Here is a 25,018-nt window from a genome sequence, read left to right as displayed (position 1 = left end):
GCAAATTCCATAAGTCACTTTAGATGATTCTCTGGGGAGGGTGGCAGAGAGCCTGTTTCAGGTAGTTTAATAAAGGATAGTATTGTCTATGATGCTTCTAGCACTGGTAGCTCAAATCACTTCATCAGTACATTCTCTTGTTAATATCACTATGCAAGGTGTGGTATTGATCACTTGTTTACTGGCATTTACTGGCAGAACTTAAATTCAGGGAAATTATAAAAATTCTGCAACATATATCACATTAGCATATGTCAGAAGCAGAGAGTTGACAGGCCAGAATCTGCTGTGCTTAATGATGTAGCAAAGGAACAGCTCCACAGTCTTCATTCCTGAAGGCAAATTTTCAGGGACTCTGAACAGATAAAGAAATACCACAAAAAATTAATCAAGGGTCATAAGAGCTAGTAATTTTGAGAGCTTTGTGTATTTTTGTACCCTGGTAGTGAAGAGTTGTCTTGGATGTGGTCTTGGAAGATGATCCTCAAGTTCACTAGCATCTTCTTCATGGGTGTGTGACTTCTTGTCTGATCAGCTGAAATATTTATTATATTTTGGACAAGAGATCACCGCAGTGACTAAACATCTAAGGAAAAAAAGGAACAAAAACTTATTTTAGTTCATGGTTTTAGAGACATTGATCCATGATTAGCTGGTTCCATTGCTCTTAGGCCTGTGGTAGGCAGAAGCATCATGGTGGAAGGGCATGGTTGAGAAAAGCATCTCCCATAGTGGCATCCAGCAGACAAAGGACAGAAAGGAAGTGTCTAGGACAAAACATAGTCTTCAAAGACTCTTGATAGCTTACTTCCTTAAATTATTCCTGTCTCCTAGTAGTACAGCTTTGTTAACACAGAAATCTCATGATCCAATTATCTGTCAAAAGCACATCAGCTGGCAACCAAACCTTATTTAATAGGCCTTTGGGGAGGTATTTGATACAATAAGGTTATAACAAGGTTCTATATTTTCATTGAACACTATCAATCATGCATGTCAAAATTCCTGGTTTACAAAGCAGGCTGTGTTTACCCTTCAGAACCAGCTAAAATTATAAGCGGCCATGAAGAGGGGGTAGGAGGGAGTATCGGTTTTAGCCAAAAAAAATGTTTTACTATCAATGAAGTCAAGCTGCAGAGAAGTCAAATATGAGTATGGCTAAGGTTCAAGTTCATCATCAAGTAGGTTTGTGAGTTAAATAGCCACTGACTGACTCTGAAATCCACAGGAAGGAATTGTGGGAACAGCGCTACTCATTTCCACTAACCCTACCAATGTAGAAAATGATTGTTATATACTAGCAAAAGTCATCATGACTTAGAATTTAAGATAAGTAACAAACGTGGCAAAGACAAAAAAAAAGTTTTGTTAGGGAACAAAATAGATATAAGCAGGTTTGGAAGACATTAAGGATGGACTCCCCTCTCATTATAAGCTTTATCACAACTTAAAATCTTAAAATACCATGGTGGAAGTATCAGAGGTTTGTTGAGGCAAATAGACAGACAGACAGACAGACAGACAGACAGACAAATAGATAATTAGCAAATTAATAAATATAGCCTGTTTTGAAAGTTCAGAGCATGGTTCCTGAAGAAAAGAATATTCAGTGTAGGATTGTAGATTTCTGACAAACTATACATTATAAAACAGCAGTCTTTTAAGATTAAGCTAAGACTATAATTGTCAATGGATATTTGATATTTTAATTTTATCTATTTTCAAGTAGGTTCATTTTACATGGCTATGCATATGAATGTATATATATACCCAAACACCATTCTTTGGTTCAAAAAGAATTTGAGAACACTTACAAATATTCAGGTAACACAAGTTTAAACATAGAAGTGTATATTATTCTTGGGTAAAAATGTTAAAATCAAAACAAGTAAGAGAATAAATCAGAGGTGACATTTGCAGGAAGTTGGTGGGAAGATCAAAATAAAAAATATTTTCAAACAGTGTGCTTGACGTTCCAGTTTACTTAGTAGCAATGATCCAAAAATGGGATTCTTTCTTTGTAAAAGTGACTGCATTAGGAAAATACTATCATGTCCAAGCTTCCCAGTGAGCATGTGTTACAAATCAAACACTTAGCAGAGACATAGCATTGTTGGGGAAGAAGAGGAGTGAGGAGCATCACATTAACCTACTGAGAATAACTTCTCACAGTCATGTCAACAGCAAATCCCTTTCCCTGAACTCTCTTGATACATTCAGTGCCATCTTCCCTATAACCAATTCTGTCAGATCAGATGGGAACTGTGGATCTAGCCAATCAGCTCTCTGCCTCAGATCCTAATATATGAACATGTATGAGGCTAGTCCCCAAAATGAGAAAAAACACAATGCACCTGCCTAGTGAGACCTGATGGACACAGCATTTCTCATCTGAATTTCTATTGACAGATTTCAAGTTAAAAAGACAAATTCTGACTACCATATCCTGAGCAACTTTCTCCTGAGACCCTAACAGTTGGCTATATAAAAGTTAGACACACATCTCTCAAGGAGCTAAAACATAGGCTAGGGCCGAAGATGATTCGGTATCTGTATACTGTACTGGGATAACGGCTGCATTGTTTCTAGGCTGCAGAGTGAGCATTAGTACTTTATGAAAATTGTTAGTGTATTTGTTACCATTGTCAACATAGGGCATTTCCTGCACCCTATTGCTCAACATTAACTCTAAGCATTAGATGTTCCTACCAAACTCTTGGGGATGAATTAGCCCAGAACTGGGCAAGTTAAGTTGCTGTTTGAGTTGTCAGCTGTGACTTCTGTGACATAATTGTTAATTTTAAAACACATCCATTCCCCACCCCACACCACACCTTACTATACAAGAGAAATATCTGGGCTGTGTTTTTCTAAAGACACACATATCAACTCCTGATTGAAAAGAGCTAAACCCAAAGTGGCATTTACAGTGTAAGTAATAAAGCCAAAGCTTCATGCCCTCAAATTCCAAAAGAACTGAACCTTCATCAGAGTTTGTTTTCTTATTCCATTCAAAGTAGCCATGCCAGTAAATCAAAAGCACTTCCTGATTGTCTCTGACCCATGTTTTTGGTGTTATTTTCTTACACAGAAATCCATTTTAAAAAGCACAAAGGCTTTGGAGTCAGAATTCTCTTGTTTCAAGTCCTTACATATAAGCTTGGAAAATAGCAAACATTTCTAGGTTCTGTGTATTGTCTGTAAAAAAATGAAATATTATTTTTATTCATTTTTAATATTTTCATAGTCTTTGTCGTGCTACAACAAGGATTAAATGAAATGTTACATAAAAATGGCCAGGTGAGGAGATCCTTCTTCTCGTCCACTGCTTCTTTGGATTATTCAGAGAGAAAAGTTAGAAAAAACTTGGTCAAGTGGTTGGCTCTAGCTGTGGCTTCTGACACAGATGCCTTGAGAATCCAGCTTCCCTCCACACATCCTTCCCTCCATCCCTAAGAAATAGAAATACCTACCAACTAGTTGTATCTTGGGACCCTATATTATATTCTCTTTTACATACTCACATACAGTATTGCCATTATTTCTGCCAAAAAGAAGGCCTGGACTCATGACAACAGAGGTATATATAGTGGCCTGCAGTAGAAATGATGTTGTCATTGAAATTAAAGGTATAATTTTTAATCAAAACCTAGAAACAAACACTAGTCTGAGCACCAATTTTCTCATCTATAAAGAGAAGATAAAATAATACTTTAAATTATATCTTAAACTTTTAAAATAAAAATTAAATATTACTAACTTTCAATAAATATTTGACACTGTTCAAGATTATTTTCTTTTCCTTTTTAGCTCATTGGTACCATTTCTGATTGTGTGTTTTGCGTTTGGACTCCAGGCTGGCCTGGAATTTGCCACGTAGCAAAGGATGATCTTCAACTCCTGGTTTTCCTGCCTCTGCTTCCCAAGTCTTGGGATTTCAGGTATATACCACCATGATCTGGCCTTAATTCTAATGGTTTTATACAAGAATGATGAGCAGTTACAAACAATATACTTAAAGGAAGTTGGAAAAGAGGAGGCATAGGCATGTAGCTCAGGGGTAGAGTGCTTGCCAACATGTTCAAGGCTCTGAGCTCAATCCCTAGTACCAAAAGTATTAGAGAGCAGAAAAAGAGTAAAGGCTATGTAGATTTAAGTGTCATTCTGGCCAAATTTAATGTTCAATCTGACAGCAGCCTTTGCATCTCACTGGAAAGGTAATTGAAAAACATAGTTAACATTTGACTTTATCAGCCTTTTTGCAATAAAATTTAATACCTTTTAGCCTACTCTTGCTCCATTGTTAATGTATGGAATTTATCACGTGTCTTAATACTCACAGAAACATACTCTTGGATCAACACTTTGTGCATACCCACTGCTAAACATAATGTATATATATGAATATACAAATATATGAATTATAACTAAATTAAATCTATTTCTAAGAGAATGAAAAAATAAATGCAAAGGAAATCATCAGAACTCAATCAGCAGAATTATCTTTCAATTTTTTTTTCATAAAATGAACTTAAAACTTGTTACTAAGCAGCCCAAAGCATCTATGAGCCTTTGAAAGAGGGAGCTCCCATCTCTCTATACTCACTTCACTCTAAGCAAATTGACTTTTCTGGTTCTGAGACACTCTGCCTCTCTGTGGGGCTGGTAGGCAGGCACCTTGTGATCAGCTGAGGATACTGAAAGAATGCCTGGAGTTTTGTGCACAGCACCACCTGGTGCCAGCTCAGGGTCTTTCTAGAGTGCAGAGCTGAGGTTCAATATTGTTCTTGCTTGCTGCCAGGACTCCCAGAACAGACTCGTATAAAACAGTGGCTCTAAACCATTCCTCTACATCAAAATCAAATTTCGAGCTTTAAAAAAATTACAGAAGTCAAGAAACCAGCCCAAGAGTCTGAGACAGAGTTCAGGCATATATATAAAATTTATATATTATATATTGTGTATTATATTCATATTTTTATACACACACTTATAAATAATCTCCCAGGAATTTCCAATACACAAACAGTACTGGGGGGCACTAAATCATAGTATGAGATGGTAAGAATGTGAATGCTTCATTTTGTTTTATACAAGCATATTTTTCTGAGTATATAAAATAAATGGCAGTTCAAAATGCACATTCTTTCAAGACAATAGTCCACTAGCCAAGATACTTATTGGGACAGTGTTATAGATACAGCATTTAAATGTTGTAAAGGAAAATCTCGACTCCTGAATAGCATGAACATATTGGAAGCTGATTCTGCCCTAAACTTTAGGGACAATTACTTTGTCCTCAAGAATAGTATTGTGGGATCCAATGTCTCCTTGTCTTTTCTCAAGCTTAAAACTGTAAAATCTAGACAGAAATGCTCTTGACATTAAAAAGCCTTTGTTCTGCTTTAATTTAGGCAAAATTATTTCTTGTGGTTCAGGTGGAATTTTCTATCCCAGCACCAAAGTAAATTGATGATGGAAACTGAGATCAGTTACCCACAAAAATGTGTTTTTGCCTTACATTTCTTACTTCAAATGCCTATAACACACATTCAATCTGATTCATCCTAGATACATGTCATCTTAGCCTATGCTGTCATTCCAGGTCATACCAGAGACACTGCTAATAGTCTGCTTTAGGGCTGACAAGGATGGCTAGGATTAGCACTGTTGGCTTTGTTGGAGAAATTAGCTCTGAATATGAGGCTGAAGAAATCTATTATATTTTAAAGAGCAATTGTGTCACATGAGCATGTGTAAAATGGATAACTACCTCCCTTTGAATCCATAAGTACTAATGTGAATTTTAGGAACTGAGAGATCCAAGGAAGTGGGTGAGTGGACAGACGGTCAGGTGAATGAAAGAGCATCACAGACTGAGCACTGTAGTGTGACTTCCTGAAGAACAGGGACTGCCTGAGTCAGCTTTGTAGCCCAACACTTGCCAAGACTCAGGATAGTAAGCCCTTAGCAATATGATGGAATGGTTCAAATTAAATAATGCACATGTGCAATGTATGTCGAAAGACATAAGAAGGTTAGACAGGACTTGCCAGAGAGCTAGATGGCTGCTCATCTGTAATTATCATGCTGAGACCTCACCTGTCTAAAATGCACAGAGCTCAATGTATCTCAAGGAAGAAATGTAAGAAAATCATTCCAAAGCTTTGAGGCTTAAAAACAGTGAAACTATCTGCTAGAACTTACATGGGAAAAAGATATATGTTTTGGAAAGATATAAAGCTCTCTTCCAGAGGACCTGAGTTCAATTCTTGGTACCCATGTCAGGAAGCTCACCTGGAACTTCAGCTCCAGAGGGACCCAACACCTCTGGCCTCTACTGGCACCTACATTTTTGCAGATAGATACATACAGACACATATACATACACATAATTAAAAATAATAAAATGAAATAAAAGCAAGATATATATTATAATATGATTTCTTATGTGTATACAAGTGCATACAACCTAGAAATTTAATAGAAAAAAGTACAATACATAAAAAATTTTACATTTAATATATTATCATTCAAAATGATGTTTTCTCGTTTATTCACATAAAATATTTTGATAAAAGAAAATGTAAATCATGTATTAAAAGAATGTATATAGCCAGGAAAACTGATGGATACTTGTGATCTCACATTGAGGAAGCTAAAACAGGAACATTTTGAGCTCAAAAACAAAGTTAAAATTAAGTATGTACTGTGTGTTTATCTCCAAATGTGAATTAATATTCAATTCTTCCTCTCACGAATAGTCAATCATAACTTCTATATTAGTTACTTTTCTGTTGCTGGAATAAAATACCTTGACCAAGGCAACTTACAGAGGAGTTTATTCAGGCTTATTGTTCCAGATCAATAAAGGATCTGTCATGGCAGGGAGGCATGGCAACCAAACAAAAGGCATGGCATCTGGAACAGATGCTGAGAGCTCACATCTTGAACCAAAAGCACAAGCAAAGAGAGTGAAGATGTCTTTTAATCCTAATGATACTCATTCACAATGATACTTCCTCTAGCAAGGCTACACTTCCTAAACATCCTGCCCCTGCAAATAGCATTACCAACTGGGGACCAAATGTTCAAATGTCCCAGGCTATGATGAATATCTCATTCAAACCACCCATATCCACCCATATAAACTTTTCAATTTGTGTATCAAGAACAACTTATTAACCCATTAATCAAAAATTTTTTTTTCCATTTATTCATTTAAGGTCATGCATGCCATCGTCATAAACACACACCTCACAAAGCAGGTTTAGAAATAAAATCAGATGTCAGGAATGATAATGATCACAAACTATAAAGGAAATTATAAAAGCCAAGTGTTTTATCTTTAAAAAACAAGATTTATGTTTTCATTTCTAGTGGAGAAATGGAGAGTATTGTCTTATTGTATAAAGGATCTTGATTTCATTTCATCATGTATTCATATATGAAAATAGATTGTACAGATTTAGTGCAAAGAATCTTTGCCAATTATACCTCAATAGAGCTGGGAAAATAGGTATTAAAAAAGAAGAATTAGAGAAATCTGTGTAAAATAAAATAGCATGGAACTATAGTAAGATTAACTATTTGCTAAATCACACAGCTGAAAATGGTAGTGGCATATTTAACACCATGTCCATTTATTTCCAAATCCCAGGCTGGGGTCACTGTGATTTTTATTAATGTTTTCCAAATAAGGGCAAAATAATTAATTTCACTTATAAAGTCAAATATTCACCTACTATATAGCCCAACAATGACATTCCTAGACATTTATCCAACACAAATGAAAACTTATCTTCATGCAAAACCTTTGACACAATTGTTATAGCAGGTTTGTTTTTAATAGCTACTTAAATCTGGAAACAACCAAAAAACCCTTGATGAGTAAATGATTGAACTATGATAGAATATTACTCAGCAATAAAGTAACACTATTAGTATATGCAACAACTTGTATATATATCAAGAATTTTATATAAAACAAGCTAGTCACTCAGGGCCACACACTGTATGATTTATTCCATTGGATATATTCTAAATGACAATTAGTGATTGTCAGGGAGAAGCAGATGGAACTATAATAGGGAACTATAAAAAGTTCTGTGATGATGGAATAGCTTTGGGTCTTTGTAGTTACATAAATCTGTGCATAGATTACAGTCACAGAGGCCAATATCAGCTTCCTAGATCAGATATTATGTAGTCATTCTAGCATTGTCCCATAAACTATGCTATTCACAAGTACTTGCCAGTTATTTTATGCATGTGTAATTTCTGTTTGTTAGAGGTAGGATGAATTTTTATCATGATTTTGAAATTGTCCAGTTGTTTTATTTTTGGCAGTATCATATATAATGCACTGCGATCAGATCACATCCACTCATTGCCCTCTATCCTCCCTCCTACTTTCATGTTCCTCGCTTTTTTTTTTTTTTTCAGGAACCCATTAGGAGGCAGTCAGAGAGGCTGTGTGATCATGACTTCAACACATTGCAGGAGAAAAGCCATCATCAATGATCATATGTAGTGGGTAGCCATCCCAGCATTGGCCTGGAAGTTTCAACCCCCATTGAGGCTTCAGTAATGATCACGCCCACAAGGCGGGGCAGAGGAAGGAGCGGAGGACCGAGGAGCAGGAGGAGGTGCTCTCTTGGTTCCGGGACGCGGGACACTAGAGGTGGACCGAGCAGAGTTCTCCAGAGAACACCGCCGGACTACCCTATACCTTTGCCTGCAACCTACCCCTTCATTTGTAAGTTACCCCACAAAATAAACCTCCCTTTTAACTACGTGGAGTGGCCTTAATAATTTCACCGATATCTGGCGCTCACGTGGGGCAAATTCCAAAGGCCCAGGCGGCTCGGCTCCCTCCCTCAGCCTCCTCCCGGCTGGCGGGCACCTAAACCTGCAAAGTTCCATTTAAGCAGGGAACGCCTATACGGTCCCATTCCTGAAAAAGGAAACAGCAAGTCTGGTCTCAGTTTCCTGGCTTAGCCCCCAGACCAGCGAAAACCGCTGTGAGTGAGGCATTCCCACTCCTCCCTAAGTGCCGGCTCCCCGCCACCTTGGCTCCGGTGGCTCCTGCCTTCAGCTGCCACCAGCCAAGGTCACTAGCAGGCCTTGCTTTGGAGCTATACCAACGCCTCCTGCTGGCTGAAAAGTGCTACTGCACCCCCCAAAACCACGGAAAGGTAAGCTTCTTTCAAGTAAAAGTACTTGATAATTTTACACCTTAAAACTGACTAACAAATCTTGAGTAATTCTAGTAATATGGCTGACAACATTACCTCACAAGAATTTAACAACCTTTTTGCCTGTATGATGAATGACATTTTCCTGGAAATATACGACCTCCCTAAGACATATCTGGCCTGTACCATTTTGACATTCATTGTAATAATTCACACAGTGTTCAAACACTGGTTTAATAGTAAGAACAAAGATGAGTCATTATTGGGACTGATACAGGCTTTAAAAATTAGCAATGAAGACTTACATAAAAAGATTCTCTTTCTGGAATCTGCTAACCAGGAATTACAGGTTTTAAAAGATAGCAATGAGGACTTACATAAAAAGATTCTCTCTCTGGAATCTGCTAACCAGAATTTACAAAACAAGCTTGTACCCAAAATTGCTTTTATTGATAATAAATATGAGTATTTAATGGATAGAACACTAACTCTCCAGAGCGAAGTTGTAGCTACTCAAACACTATATAAGGAAGAAAAATTATCATTACTTGATAAGATAAGGTCCATGGAATCATGTGTTTCAGAAGAACATAAAAACTTCCATGATTCCATGAAAAATCTGGAATCCCTTACAAGAGAGGAGGTTTACTCCCTGGAACAGACCCTAGGAGCTCGTTTACAAGCCCTGGAGGAAACTCTCAATAAACATGACAAGGGACCTAATAAGCAGAAGGGCAAGACCATACAGGTTGTAACATCTCCAAATGGCTCTCATACAATGGCTTATCCTGTTATCATCCATGAGAAGCCAGCAGATGACACACACCCCGAGCCATATACGACATATACATTACAACCAATTTCAACAAGGGACTTTAAAAATATAAAGGAAGCAGTAGTTACATATGGGATACAATCCACATATGTAAAACAGATGTTAAATTCGTGGTCTACCTCACATAGAATCATTCCAGATGACTGGCATCAGTTAATTTCAGCTGTTCTAGAATATAGCCAGCAGTTACAGTGGAAAAGCTGGTTGAGAGAAGAGGCAAGAAATTTAGAACAACAAGGTAAACTCAGAGGTTTTGAGATCTCCCAAGATAAAATACTTGGTGAGGGATGTTTTGCTGACAGGAATGTACAAGCCATTTATGATGAGCATACAATATCCCTATGCCGTACAGCAGCTCTAAATGCTTGGGAAAAAATTCCAGAACCTGGAAAAGCAACTGAGGTATACACAAAGATATTTCAGGGACCACATGAACCCTTCACTGATTTTTTACAAAGGCTAAACACAGCTATAACAAAAGCTGTATCAGATAAAGAATTAAGAAAAGTATTAACTGAGTCCTTGGCATTTGACAATGCTAATGCAGAATGCAAAAGAATACTTACACCATTAAAGATCAGATCAGCTCCTTTGGAAGAATGGATTCAGTATACTAATGGTGTTGAATCTTTTAACTACAGTAATGAGGCTTGGATAGGAGAGACAAATCCCAGAGGTGAAAGAAGGCCCCGTGGTACCAAATGTTTTAGATGTGGTACACCAGGTCATATAAGTAAAAACTGTACATGGGGTAATCCTAGAAGTAATACTCCTTCTAGGAATAGCCTAAACAGGAGACCCCAACCACCTCCTGGATTATGTAGAAGATGTGGCAAAGGCCGACATTGGACCAGTGAGTGCAGATCAAAAATAGATATACAAGGCAACCCTTTACTGGCGGGAAACGCCTCAGGGGGCCTCTTGCAGGCCCCCAAATCAAATGTGGTAAGAACATTCCCGGCCACTGTGGAAGACATTCCTCTCCAGGACAACTGAATAAACCAATGCCTATTGTAAAAACCAATACTGCAATGGATGATAAAACAGCTCTGATAGATGAATCACAGTTTACAAAGAACCCAATAAAACAAATATTTTGGCAGACTTCCATAAATGAGCAAAGACCAAAGCTTAGAATTCGAATTAATGGCTTGGTTCTGGAGGGCCTGGTAGACACAGGTGCAGATGTGACTGTAATTACACCAAAATCATGGCATCCACACTGGCCTCTTCAAGAGGTAGATGTCCAACTTTTAGGAATTGGCACCCTATCTCAGATAAAACAGAGTTCGAGATGGGTTGAATGCATAGGGCCAGAAGGACAGAGAGGAAGGCTGAAGCCATATGTAGCGAATGTAGCAGTAAATCTATGGGCTGAGATCTGTTACAACAGTGGAATACCCAGATTAAAATTCCTACACTCTCAGAAAAGGAATACAGGCCAATGCATGTTTCTAGGAATAATATCATAACATGCTATAAAAACCAGTCACCAACCATTCAGGCTGTACACAAACAGAGCACAACTGCTGTTGAACTCTCAGAAGTACCAACTGCCTTACCTTTAAAATGGCTAACTAATAAACCTGTCTGGGTTGGGCCTTTGACAAAAGAGAAGCTACAAGCTTTAGAACAGCTGGTTCAAGAGCAGTTAAATGCTCAACACATTGAAGAATCTACCAGCCCTTGGAATTCTCCTGTATTTGTTATTAAAAAAAAGTCTGGAAATTGGAGAATGCTGACAGATCTGAGAGCTATTAATAATTAAGGAAAATGAACAATGTGAGAAGTCAAAAAATTAGGCTTTACTGACCTGGGACAATTGTATCCTGGGTTCTGCAGCGGCTGAGGTGACTTGGAGATAACTCAGATGTCATTCTCTTAGAAGACTCAGGGCTCTCTACACAAGGGTCCAAGGACTCACTACACATGTGATTCTCTGTGTGTTGTTGAGAATGTGGACTTGGGGCAGAAATGCTAGTATTTGGCTCCACTTCTGTTCTTTCTCAGAGATATGATATTGGGGTAAGTAAGTGGTCCTGTGTACTGCAGTTCCTCAACTAGAAAATATTCACAGCAATGTCTTTGATCAGTCCCACAGTGTTGCTGTGAGGGTAAGAGGTAATACAACCGTGCCTAACCTTTTCCGGAAAAGCTGTTATGAGATACTGCCCTCAGGAAGTAAGTTGCCTTGGCCTCTTCCTACTTGTGGGTTTTTCTCATTTACAATCTAGCCTCTATCATCTTATTTTACTAACAATGCTTTAAAATTCTGAAGGTTTTAGTCCTTACTTTCTTCTCCACTTTCACCCTACACTCTTTGCATGAAAACAGACCCTTTTCTTCATAGATTAAAGTCTGTCTGGAGGAACACTTATGCTCCCTTCTGAGAGAGCACCTCCTCCTGCTCCTCGGTCCTCCGCTCCTTCCTCTGCCCCGCCTTGTGGGCGTGATCATTACTGAAGCCTCAATGGGGGTTGAAACTTCCAGGCCAATGCTGGGATGGCTACCCACTACAATCATATGCAACCGTAAATCCTGCATGCTGGAATACCAAACTGCTTAGAAATATGTGTCCTTTGTGCAACAGTGGTGTGGATGTTCCTCATTTCTCTCTAGTACTCCTTTTCTCTGACATGAATCTAAAGCAATTTATATTTTATGGGACAGTGACACCAACTTACCAACTTCATTTGGGTTGTTACACCTCACAATATTGCAACACTTTCCTTCTCATGGTTCAACTTCTCTGGGAAAAAAATAGAAAATTAAAAGAAACCCAAGTAATCGATGTCAGAGTTTACTGTTTGTCAGTTAGTGCTCCCTCTTCCTCCTCCTCTTCTTCTTGTGTTATGTGAAACAATGGTATCTTAAAATGGACTGTATCTTAAAATAAGTAAGATATTTATTGAGCATTACCTTGTTCTATATCCTTATTTTTAAGCATATGATGGCTGTTATTTACACTACCATTAGCAGCAATGGCCAGATCCCTAAAAAGTCACAGTGGATGGCAGAGGATATGTTTAAATAATTGAGTTCTAGTATTTTGAATCATCATTAAACTATGGAATTTTATTCATTTCTACTACCTGAGTTTCTGTTTGCTTATTTGCTTTTATTCATCTCTTCCTTCTATTGCATTGACAAAATTTTCAATATCCATTTCTGTTCTTTAGTTCAGATTTCTAAATACATCTTATCTTTATTTTTTATGTTACATTTTAATTCCTCAGATTACAACAAATATTAATGCCTGAATATTTCTTATAAATATTTTCTAAAACCCAAACTGAACATAACAATCTGTTCCTACTGAAAAAAATTGTTATTGGCCCATATACTAATTTGATTTTAGAAACATAATCAATAAATGATTAAAATTATGTCAATATTTTATCATCTCTGTGCTCACCCTTATTCTGTTGTGGACTTTTCTCTTAAATTCACCTTATTTATAGCTGAATAAACTATAGTTATAACAAGTTTTAGCTATAAAACCTCATTTAAGTACCCCAGATCATAAAGAATTATGGTTCTTCTTAATAAGTATAACATTGTTAAATAAATTGTTACAGCAAAACTCAAATGAATGTAAGGTTAAATATTACCCATAAAGTATAAACAAATGAAACCCATAAAAGCATTGAGTAAGTAATGCATGCTGATTCAGCCAGCTCCCACTTTTATAACATATTAATAGCAATAGAATTAATTTAATAGGTGAACAAGGCAACCTTTGTACTCACAGTTGATGAAAATGTTAGAAAGCCCCAAGTCTAGAGGTATGAGGCAAGCAAATCATGTTACTGCTACTCTCCTACTCTCTATATTTTATAACCAAGGCAGTGAAGCAGAAAAAGAAATTAAAATATAACATTTTAAGAGAGAAAAATTATTATCTATAAAACTGTGATGATGCTCCCAACAAAGCCAAAAGAATAGCTGACATTATTAGAATTAATGAGAACTCTAGGAAGCCAAATAAAAGATAAATATATATCTATGAATCAGGTAACTCAACAACATCATGGGAGAAATCCCATTAACAAGTAAAAAAACAAAAACAAAAACAAAACAAAAAACCATAAAATAGAGTGACTGTGAAAGCAAATGCCACAAATGTAAGAAACAAGTTGCACATTGTAAAGCTTGTACTTGGTAAAGTCAGCTCATCTACACTAGAGAAAAAAAAATTTATGTAAGTGTGACTAATACAAAAGGCTGAGTTCTAAGATGGTCTCATCCCAGTGACTTTCACCAATCTCTGATGTCTTCCCTTGATGGACAGTTCATCTTCTGTTCTGATAAGATGCGTATACATGACTATGCCACATTATGTGGCAAAAGCAAATCCTTATGGCCATAGGTGACTCAAGTGAGCCCTTGTAAAGCAGAATGTTCTCTAGCTGGCAGCAGAATTGAGGGGGCCTTGTAATGAAGGATGTAGGAAGGTTTTACTGTACATGGCCCCTTTATACCACTGGCAAATTCTCTTTTATTTCTGAGTGTTTCACTTGTATACATGGTACCATGTTCATTGTCATTCACCACCTCCCACACACACATTTAACCATATCCAAAAGAAACACCTCAAATTAAACTCAGTGAAGGAAACAGTGAAAATTTCATGTAACTGAAGCAAGAACTAAGAAAGGTCCTTCGACTGGGTTGGATTATCCTTGCTATAACAAAGGGTGCCCAGAATTCTCAGAAGGGAGCATAAGTGTTCCTCCAGACAGACTTTAATCTATGAAGAAAAGGGTCTGTTTTCATGCAAAGAGTGTAGGGTGAAAGTGGAGAAGAAAGTAAGGACTAAAACCTTCAGAATTTTAAAGCATTGTTAGTAAAATAAGATGATAGAGGCTAGATTGTAAATGAGAAAAACCCACAAGTAGGAAGAGGCCAAGGCAACTTACTTCCTGAGGGCAGTATCTCATAACAGCTTTTCCGGAAAAGGTTAGGCACGGTTGTATTACCTCTTACCCTCACAGCAACACTGTGGGACTGATCAAAGACATTGCTGTGAATATTTTCTAGTTGAGGAACTGCAGTACACAGGACCACTTACTTACCCCAATATCATACCTCTGAGAAAGAACAGAAGTGGAGCCAAATACTAGCATTTCTGCCCCAAGTCCACATTCTCAACAACACACAGAGAATCACATGTGTAGTGAGTCCTTGGACCCTTGTGTAGAGAGCCCTGAGTCTTCTAAGAGAATGACATCTGAGTTATCTCCAAGTCACCTCAGCCGCTGCAGAACCCAGGATACAATTGTCCCAGGTCAGTAAAGCCTAATTTTTTGACTTCTCACATTGTTCATTTTCCTTAATTCCTTGTGTGGCCTTCCCATAAACTCTCATAAGCTGAGAACATTTCTGATTGTTATGAGGTAGAAAAGAACAGTTTAGATGCTTTGTGAGATTTTCAATAAAGCATGATGAATTTATTGCCAGCAACACCATAAATAGTCCAGGAAACCTTCAAAAGAAAAATTTGTCCAAAAGAATAAGATAGTTACTAAATTATACCAAGTAATTAAAAAGTAAAATAAATTATTATTTTAATCAGCACAACAACAGTCAGGTTGAATGAAGTTATGGCTGTGGTCAGAAAGGAACACAAATATAAAAACTGCAGCATCATATTGAAAAAAAAAGGCAAAATAATAAATAAGAGTCAAACATACTGAAAATGGAAGATGAGTCTGTTACATTTAATTCCACTGGAAGTATTATTTAAGTACTATGTGGAAACTTTGGGAGAATTCATATGATAAAAATAAAAATGTCAGATAATTGGTTTGAGGAACTTGAATTGTTATGTTTGAAGGAAAAAAAGGAAGAATGAATTTAGTGAGGATTCCTTAGGAAAGATTTTTTTAAAGAATTTTTTTTAAATTACATGAAGATGTACATCTCCACATAATTTATGTGTCTAAAGTCGTTACAGCCCCACATGCCTTCCAGCAAACATTTCTACCTCTTTGCATTTTTTGACACAAACTTTCTGCCCACTCTAGCAGGCAGGTAGGACCTTGTCATTATCTCTAGCCAAGGACATATGAGTAGATATAAGTTATGTTATGCTGAAGGAGCACATAATTTGCACTAAGACAGGCTGACTGGTTGACATTTTGTCCTGGAATGGACAGCACTTAAAATTCATGTTATTCAATCATTCTCAGCTCTTACATGTGTCAGTTCTGCCACCTACCTCCCAATAAAACTAACAAAAAAAAAATGAAACTAAGCAACAATAAACTAAGCCATAGATTTATAGGGAATTAATTTTTACTACAGTATAAAAGCCTTAGTGACATTTACTCCATTTGCCTACCCTTGTTCAGCATATTTCTCAATTTTAAATAATATATAAATTTTGAGAGTATAAAATTATAAGATTAAATTTATACAATTTAATATAGTTGCATTGCAATTTTTTAAATTCCATATGTTTATGGCAACTTTCACTAGGCAAAAAGGCAAATTTGTAAGCCTCAAAATAATTTTAAAAATAAGCATATTAATTCAATATCATGGAGAATATTGATTGCTGGAACTAAACTACCCCCTGATCATAAATGGGGTATCAACATAACTCAGTGTCTTTTGACCCAACATATGAATAGCTAGCAAATGCCATATGAATCATTTTCCATACAACCCTACAATAAATCTCCTACAAATGACATTACTTAACATTTCTAATACTCAAATGCATTATTTCATGACTGTGTAACCCTGTCTTATTATTTTGCTCTGAGACAGGGTAGTATATGTGAATGCCCACTAAACTATCAGTATCTTAACATCCTCAAAAGGTGGTCACCAAGGATGACACGGGTAATATTACATCAAAATAAAAACAAAAACATGGTAAGTTTGCTTACAATGTATATGTTTAAAACGTGTGCTACTTAACTCTGGGTTGAATGGTATTTGTGTTGAAAGGGCTGAGAGAAGAAAACCACAGGCACTTTCTTGTCTAGATGATTTTGAGACTCAGTGTTTGGTAACATGATTTTCTAGTCCTTTCATTTTTCATAGGCCCATGCTAATAAATATAATAGACTATTCTTGATCTTGCTTGCAAATCAAGTCCAAGCACTTGACCTCAGCTTACAAAGGCAGTCACATGAAATAGCATTCAGCAGTATGGACTTCAATGGACAAACTTCTACTTTCACTAAGGCCAGTCTTTCAAGTATAAGATTCACTTAACAATAAAGGATGGTACTTAAGACATGAATGAGTATTATTAATAAGTAGTCCTACAAAGATAAAAAGAAAATGATCAAATCTAACATGAGATCTATTAGAACCACAGGATTGGGCACAAAAAGAAGAACCTGATTTTATATGTTTGTTCAAATATATTATACCATTTTTATCTGCTCAATATAAAAATTAATTATTGTTATCTTTCATAAATAAATATTTAATTCTGAACAGTATCTTCTTTAACTAAAGCATTTTTATTTTAATTATTTAGTATATCCATAATACTTGATAGCCAAATATTACTTAATAGATTATCATCTGATGATATTAAATAATTTTTCTCAATATAAATTTTGTTGAATTGGAAAATTAATTTAAGTACCAAGGCATAATAAAAAAGATTCTGTTTTGCTAATTCTTCCATTCAAAAAAATCAGCTAGTACCCTTTTTCTCATTCTTAATGCTTGCACAGCTAGTTTTAAAGAATGAAAATCCTGGAGAAGTTCATGGCTTCAAAGGGGCAATACATAGAATTCTACTTCTATTTTTTAAATCAAGAAAAATGGAACTGTTTTCACTGCAATGTCTTTTCCTAACCCACGTTTTAGTGTGAGAGTCTGTACACGAACTATTAATGACAGAAAAAGCAATGAACATATTCCTGGGACCTCAGCTTCTACAAAATTGAATGTGTCATTGACAAAAAAAAAATAAGTAGTGCTCCTAAGAATGTTTGTTTTCTGTTTTGTGAAAATAGTCATTCCTAGAGAAGAACAATTGGTATTCTTGTACACAGAGCACACAAATAAGGAATGACATAAAAGACATAGAAAATAATGCAACCATATTTGATAAATGTCTTGACCATAGTCATCTTTTGCCACTTTTGTTTGTACTAATCTGTGTATTCTTCTTCACTGGACATCCCACTCCTATCTACAAATGACTGGCTGTAACACAGCACCTACCATATCGTCAGGATTCGGTAAGAAAAATAGAAACCATGTGAAATATTTCAATCAGAGGTTATTAGTTTTAAAAAATTGTTTAGAAGTCTGAAAGAGCAAAAAACAGCATGTGAGCTAACCAAAATATATTAATAACTACAGCATCTAGTATCCCTATGACCTGTGACATAAAAGAGAGTAGATGGTGGGAGAAGCCTGGGCCTACTTATTGATGCAATTCAAAGGTGGCTCAAAAGATCTTGGAGATTCAAAGAAAGCTGTCCCCCTACAAACCTTGGAAGCATGGATGAGGTGCTGGGGCAGTCAAAAGTGAGGTGTGTTCCATGTCAATTTAAAAACACAGTCTGGCTGAGCTATCTGCTTCTAGAACAGACATTCCACTTCCTAAGAGCTGACACATGGGCTCTGATTAAAGGTCCTGGATTAGGTCAGGGGAGCACCACTGGGCAGAAGCATTAAAGACGATACACCAGTTCTGGAACCAAGGAAGACTCCTAAGCTATGGGCACTGGGGCCCATAGCTCTCTGCTGTAACCCAAGGAGGCCCAGAAGCTGAGAAAACAAATGACTCACTTCTCTCTTCTTCATTTCTCAGTCTCTTTTCAGAACCTCTTCTGGGCAAAATCCAACTGAAATCCTGCAGTAAAAACTTGGAAGGGTAAACTGGAGGATACCAGAAAGCTACAGTGCATGGAAGAAAACAAAGGAAGGAAGTGGATGCCTGGGGCATGATGTAACATTTTTTGCAGTGGTAACTTCGGTGCAGTTTTTGTTTGTTTGTTTTTACCGTAATGAAAATTATTTTAAAAATTATATATTATTTTTATTTCCTCAACAGGTAAGATGGCTTAGCAGAGAGAAGTGCTTGCTTTCAAGCCTGACAATCTGAGCTCTATCCAGATGATTAAGTGAGGGAAACAAGTCCCAAAAGCTGTCTTCTGACTTTGCACATGCCTCTAACACAGACACAAAAATTAATAAAAATTTTAACAGAAAGGACAGATAAGCTACATAAATACACAATAAAGATATAACAATGTAAAATATAATAATAAACTAGTGGTATTATTTAAGCCTTCTGTTAAACAATTTTTATACTTTCTTAAAAGCATATGTAAAAATTCTACATTACAGAATGATACCATATCTATTTTCCTTGTTCTCATGAAAGCACATTAATATTCTGCTTGCATTTATTCTCTTCCAGTTCTAGTACATGATGTTATAAAATGGATAATTTATACAAATTGTAAATATCCAGGGAAACATTATCAGCCTGTGGTAGGTTACAGATGACCTTTGATTCTTTCCTTTTCTCATTGAGATTTGCTTTGTATCTGGATTGGCCATAGAGACTAATAAAAGTATATTAGTTACAAAGGATGGATTCAGGGGTTTCCAAATCTAGAGCATTGAAAACCCTGTATCTTCTGCTCACAGATTCTTGAAACTTTGGCCTATTCAGAAACAGCTGCCAAGTAATAAGTTGAATTGTCCCAAGACCACCATGAAGGAGAGATCTCATAAAGATGAACTGCTCGCTAGTCTTAACTGAATATTGGCTTCTAGTCATTCCCCTCCAAATATTAGACATGATTGTGAAGCCATCTTGTATCCTGCAGGAGATGGAAATGATAGCTTCAATCCAAAAGCTAAGCAGAAGAACAAGACAGCCACTCCTCATCTAATCTTGGCCACCAAATTGCAAAACACAACAAGGCTGTTATTTTCAACTGTGAGCTTTGGAGTATTTTGTTATGGAGTAATAGCAATAAAATGTGCTGCCCCAACAACTAAAAAATTGCACACAAAAACAGAATCTCTAAGTACGGTTGAATTAACTATCATATTAAAATTGCAACACAGAGTACTCATGGATCTTCAAAGATAAGAAATTCTCACTTCCTACTGATAAAGGTCAACTGTCACAGTACCCAGTCTATGCCTAAAAATTCAAACAGGATGAGCTTACGGCTTTTCACTGTGGAGTGACCTCAAGGTAAGAGTTACTGAGAAGTCTGTTCATAATTTTATATTCTTCTAAGGAGATCCACTCACCAAGCTGTATAAAATTCAGACTTCATATGAAATCTTTTGCTGGAGAATACAAATTAATAATCATAAAATGCTTTTGGATATTCTCAATAATCAGACTTGTCTCCAAAAACATGATCAGAAGGACTGCTGTGTTTTTATAAACCTCTTTGACAGAACATTTTATATATGATTGAAAATTAAGCCAGCAGTGTTGATGCACACCTTTAATCCCAGCACTGGAAGGCAAAGGCAGGTGGATTTCTGTGAGTTCGAGGCCAGCCTGGGCTACAGATTGAGTTCCAGGATGAGCTCGAAAGCTATACAGAGAAACCCTGTCTTGGGAAAAAAAAAGAAAGAAAGAAAACTAAACTGAAAATTACCCAAATGTTCTATAACAGAGGAATAATTAAATAAATTTAAGTTATTAATTTAGGACATGGTGTCATCTTTTAAAAAGAAATCACAAAGTCCTTAATTAAAATGATAAATTGCATAATATCTAATAGAAAAGATCATGTTGAAAGTTTACATCATGTACAGTTGCAAGTATGCAATGCATACATTAAAGATAAGAACTAGAAGGAAATATGGAGAAATGAAACTGGTAGGTTGAGGTAATGGTCAGGAGATACAACTTTGCCCTTAGCTTCTTTCAAATTCTTATTTCTAATCTAATTACATCCTGTTACAGCCAATACTCAGAAACCAGTTTCTGATGTTTATAAGATACATCCTTATAAAGATGTAGCTAAAGCAAGGGAACCACATAATACCCAAGCTAACAAGGCATGTCTGGCTGTACAGTACCATTTCTTGCTTTGTTGTATGTAATGTAGAAAAACCAAATTGTCATTTCGAAGGTAAACTCGGGATCTGGGGGAAATCTGACATCTTTCTGTTCTCCTATTGCCTCACCAGGGGCAAAGTAAGACCATTAGGAGCCAGGAAATAAAAAAGCCAACTCTTACCTACCATCTTCACAGAAAGAGGCACACATACGTTCTTGTTCTCTCTCTCTCTCTCTCTCTCTCTCTCTCTCTCTCTCTCTCTCTCTCTCTCACTCACACACACACACACACACACACACACACACACACACTCACTCACTCACTCACTCACACAAAGTTCCAATGATACTTCTAAAGGAAAAAAAATACACCTTTTAAGACAAAATTTTGTATATTTATGGAGTGGTAGGACAGCACGTGCATGCCTTTAATCCCAGCACTTGGGAGGCAGAGGCAGGCGGACCTCTGAGTTTGAGGCCAGCCTGGTCTCCAAAGCAAGTTCCAGGAAAGGTGCAAAGCTACACAGAGAAACCCTGTCTCAACCCCCCCCCCCAAAAAAGTGGTTTCCAATACCTACAGCGACTTCTTGACTGTTAAGAGTCATGTTTCCATCTGTAAAATAAGGAGTTCTCATTCATATGATGTTCATGGTTCCATTTAAAAACAAGAGTTGCCAGGGATAGGAGTATACACTTGCAGTCTCAGTACATGGGAGATTAAGGCAGTTAAGAGCTCCAGGCCAATCTGGGCTACACAGTGATTGAGATCTTATCAAAAGATCTCAATAAATAACAGTTTTCTGTGAAATAACAGTTTTCTGAGTATTTTTAAACCTCTTTAATCATGTTTATATTCCAATTTTAAATCACTAAGGCTTAGAAAATAACATTTTAAGTGACAGAAATAAATATAGATAAAGGAAAACAATTGCTAGGCAGGCTAGATTCTGATGCATAGCTCAGCGATGCCAGAGGGAGGGAGCTGAGCTTTTATTCTCTTTTCAAATGTAGACCACAGTACAGCAGTGGCTGTCATTGCTCCTATTCCAGATGAGGAGGTTGCAGGAGGGATAGATAACATGAAAGATGTTTGAAAATGCCATACAAAAATCTACTATTATATAAACTTCATATCTACATATATTATATACAAACACACACACACAAATATGTTCACATAAAAGAGTTTAATTGGAATTGCCCTAAAGAGGAGATAATTTTCTTCATGAAACCACAGGTTGCCAAATGAAAAGCCTGGTGCCAGGCATAAGCTACCTATTGTTGATCTGTGGTGTCCCAGAGACCCATAATACAATAGGGGCTATTATCACTGCTCTACGTTACCCAACAGAACTCAATAATAAGACAAATTGCTGAAGACACATTTTTGCCATAGGACATAGAAAAGCCAAATTGATGCTGACAGTGATGCTGGCTAGCTTTCACATTACTGGAAGGTGCTATGTAGGTTGTTGGGGTGGTGGTTGTGGTGAACCATCAACAACTAGGAAATATGAGGTATAATGACAGACGTAGCAAGTTAGCCATGGATGCAAGAGTGGCACAAATATTACGGGGGCAACCATCACTTTCTAAGTGTATTTGTGATCTGCACCACAGGAGGACACATGCCTAATACTATTCATCGTGCTATGAACTCAGGGAACTCATGGGCCCAGGAGGTGAACCTACTGCTATTATTTCACCAACTGGGTATAAAGTGGGTATAGCATCAAACTTCCCCCTATACTAAATACCTCTGTGCCTATAGCTTAGTATATCAGGTAGTCGTCATCAGTGGGTGAAAGGCATGAAGGATGAAACATTGGCCAATGTAAATATTTCAGGTTTACCCAGACCAGTAAACATTCTGTACAGCCTCCACCCTTTGGTTACTGAGTTGTGTCTTGATAAGATCCTCAAGCTGACCTCCAGGTTAGGTTTCACTCTCAGGTTCTCTCTCCAGACTTCAACCTCTCTTCAACCTGTCCCCAGTCCTGACTTTATTTTAGGGTATTAATGTATAGGTAAATTACATACATAATATCCAATTAATTCAGTCAAAATAATAAATCCCATGAACCTTGATAAGACTCTACACAGGACAAACCCTTCAAATTGAAGACATAATGAGGATAAAATAATAGTAGTTTGAACAGGCAAACAATGAAGAGTTACTGGAAGAGCAAATACTGAAAGCATTTAACAAATTCTTTCTCCACATCAATATGATCCTGAGGCTGTGCAGAAAAAGAAGCTGTCTACACAAACAGGCACTAATAAACACTTCTTAAAATGCAAAGCTTTCTCTCAATGCCAAGTCCTCTGTGAGGTCCAGTGTCTAGATGGCAGTAGAAAGAAAAGGTGGCTAACCGTAGTAATTTGAATTTGTGGAGAGTCTGTCATCATACATTTGTGTTTATTAATCGATAGAAATGTCTTAGAAGAGAATCAGCCAATGTTCTTTGCATTCTTTGCACCATGTGCTGCTAAGACACAGATGTAGAAACATTACACAGCTCATATGATACTTGTACATGAAAGCTGTAAGTAGAAGGGAAAATTATTAGTTGCTTAAGGGGAAAATGGTTTCATATATAAACTATTGGCAAATGTGACCTTCTCCAGTCTAGTCTCATGTAGAAAGTAGGTACCACCAGAGCTATTATTCAAAACAAAGGACAGATTGCACCCAAAGGGCATGTGGGAGAATGTCGGCAGTGTTTCAGCCAGAAGGTAATAAGTAAGTGACTCAAGAAGAAAGTAATGAGTTGTACACATTTTCATAAAAGAAAAGGACCCATGCAAACTTAGCTTTAAAGATTCAATGAGTTTGCCTGTGTAGTCATGAACAACAAAAAGAACTAAGAAAAGCTAGTGCCTGTATCCTACACACACAAACATACATGCAGCTACACACATTATATGCTTCTCTAAAACTTACAAGAAATAGCTATAGAAAAAACACCTCTCCCATTAGCAAACAGTATGAAACCACAGTTCAACACAATAAACTCTGAAGAAAACACCCCCGTGACACCAAAGAAATGAGAGGTCACCAAAAGACCTTTTGTATTAATCATCTCAACCAATGTACAGCTCACAACATCAAATCCTGGAAGAGAAAGGAAATTGTTGTTAAATTGCAACAGGCAAGAGTGCATAGGTTAATCACAGGGAATTCTGAGTTTAGCAAACAGCCAGATTTAGCCCAAGATGTAAGAAATCAAGCAGTGCTGTTTGCATAAGAGGGCAGCTAAAGCAATGTATCAACACTCAGTACTGAATTTTCTTTTTGCTCAGTCCAGGGAAAACATTTCTATGAGTATAGCATCAGATTCCTAAACCATCTCCAGCTACCTCAGCCTAGAAACGTGGTGCAAGCCACTAGTAAAATTTCACAAACACCAGGAAATACTTTCCTGTCTTTCTTCTGTTTCAGGGAAAATGGATGTTCATAGGAGTAGACATGTGACATATTCTAGCCAATATCCATTCCACATCATTGCTGAGTATTTTCACTAACATTCTGCATCCAAAAAATGTCAATCCATGCCTGCCTAACTAACTAAGGGCCAAAGGCTACTTCAAAGGCTACTTTCAGTCATTCAAGTAGAATACAAATATTCTGTTCTCCTCCAGCTTCCTTATCCTCTGTGGAGCCATGAAAACTCCATCAGCCGGATAGAGGCTGGGTAATAGGAGAGGTATGGTAGGCAAGAGATGAAGAAGACCATGCTTGCTTCTCTATTTCAGAATGGCTATAGACCCATATGGTGAGGAGAATTGATTAGGTAGACTCAACCTGTCCTCTTGGAAAGGAAGCAGGTTTTACATCTCACGTACAGCAAATTAAGCACCTTTTCTTGTGGCAGAATCTCACCAAATTGAGCCTTGAAGTCAGTGTGTAGCTAGGACTGGCACTCATTTTCTCCTTCCTCAGCCTCCCTAGTCCTGGGATTTTAG

General features: G+C 37.0%; 1 protein-coding gene across 1 annotated transcript in view; it reads right to left on the bottom strand.

Annotated features, from left to right (window-relative positions):
* Nucleotides 1-25,018, bottom strand: part of Macc1 (MET transcriptional regulator MACC1) — an 89,483-nt gene that overhangs the window by 31,025 nt on the left and 33,440 nt on the right. The window contains exon 3 of the mRNA XM_036206402.1: nucleotides 439-586. The gene's annotated coding sequence lies outside the window, so the exon portion shown is untranslated. The remainder of the gene's footprint in view (nucleotides 1-438; nucleotides 587-25,018) is intronic.

The sequence above is a fragment of the Onychomys torridus genome, chromosome 14, assembly GCF_903995425.1.
Source record: "Onychomys torridus chromosome 14, mOncTor1.1, whole genome shotgun sequence".
In the NCBI taxonomy this organism is placed as follows: Eukaryota; Metazoa; Chordata; class Mammalia; order Rodentia; family Cricetidae; genus Onychomys; species Onychomys torridus.
Note: the sequence above shows the minus strand (reverse complement) of the source record. Positions and strands in the feature narration are given on the sequence as shown.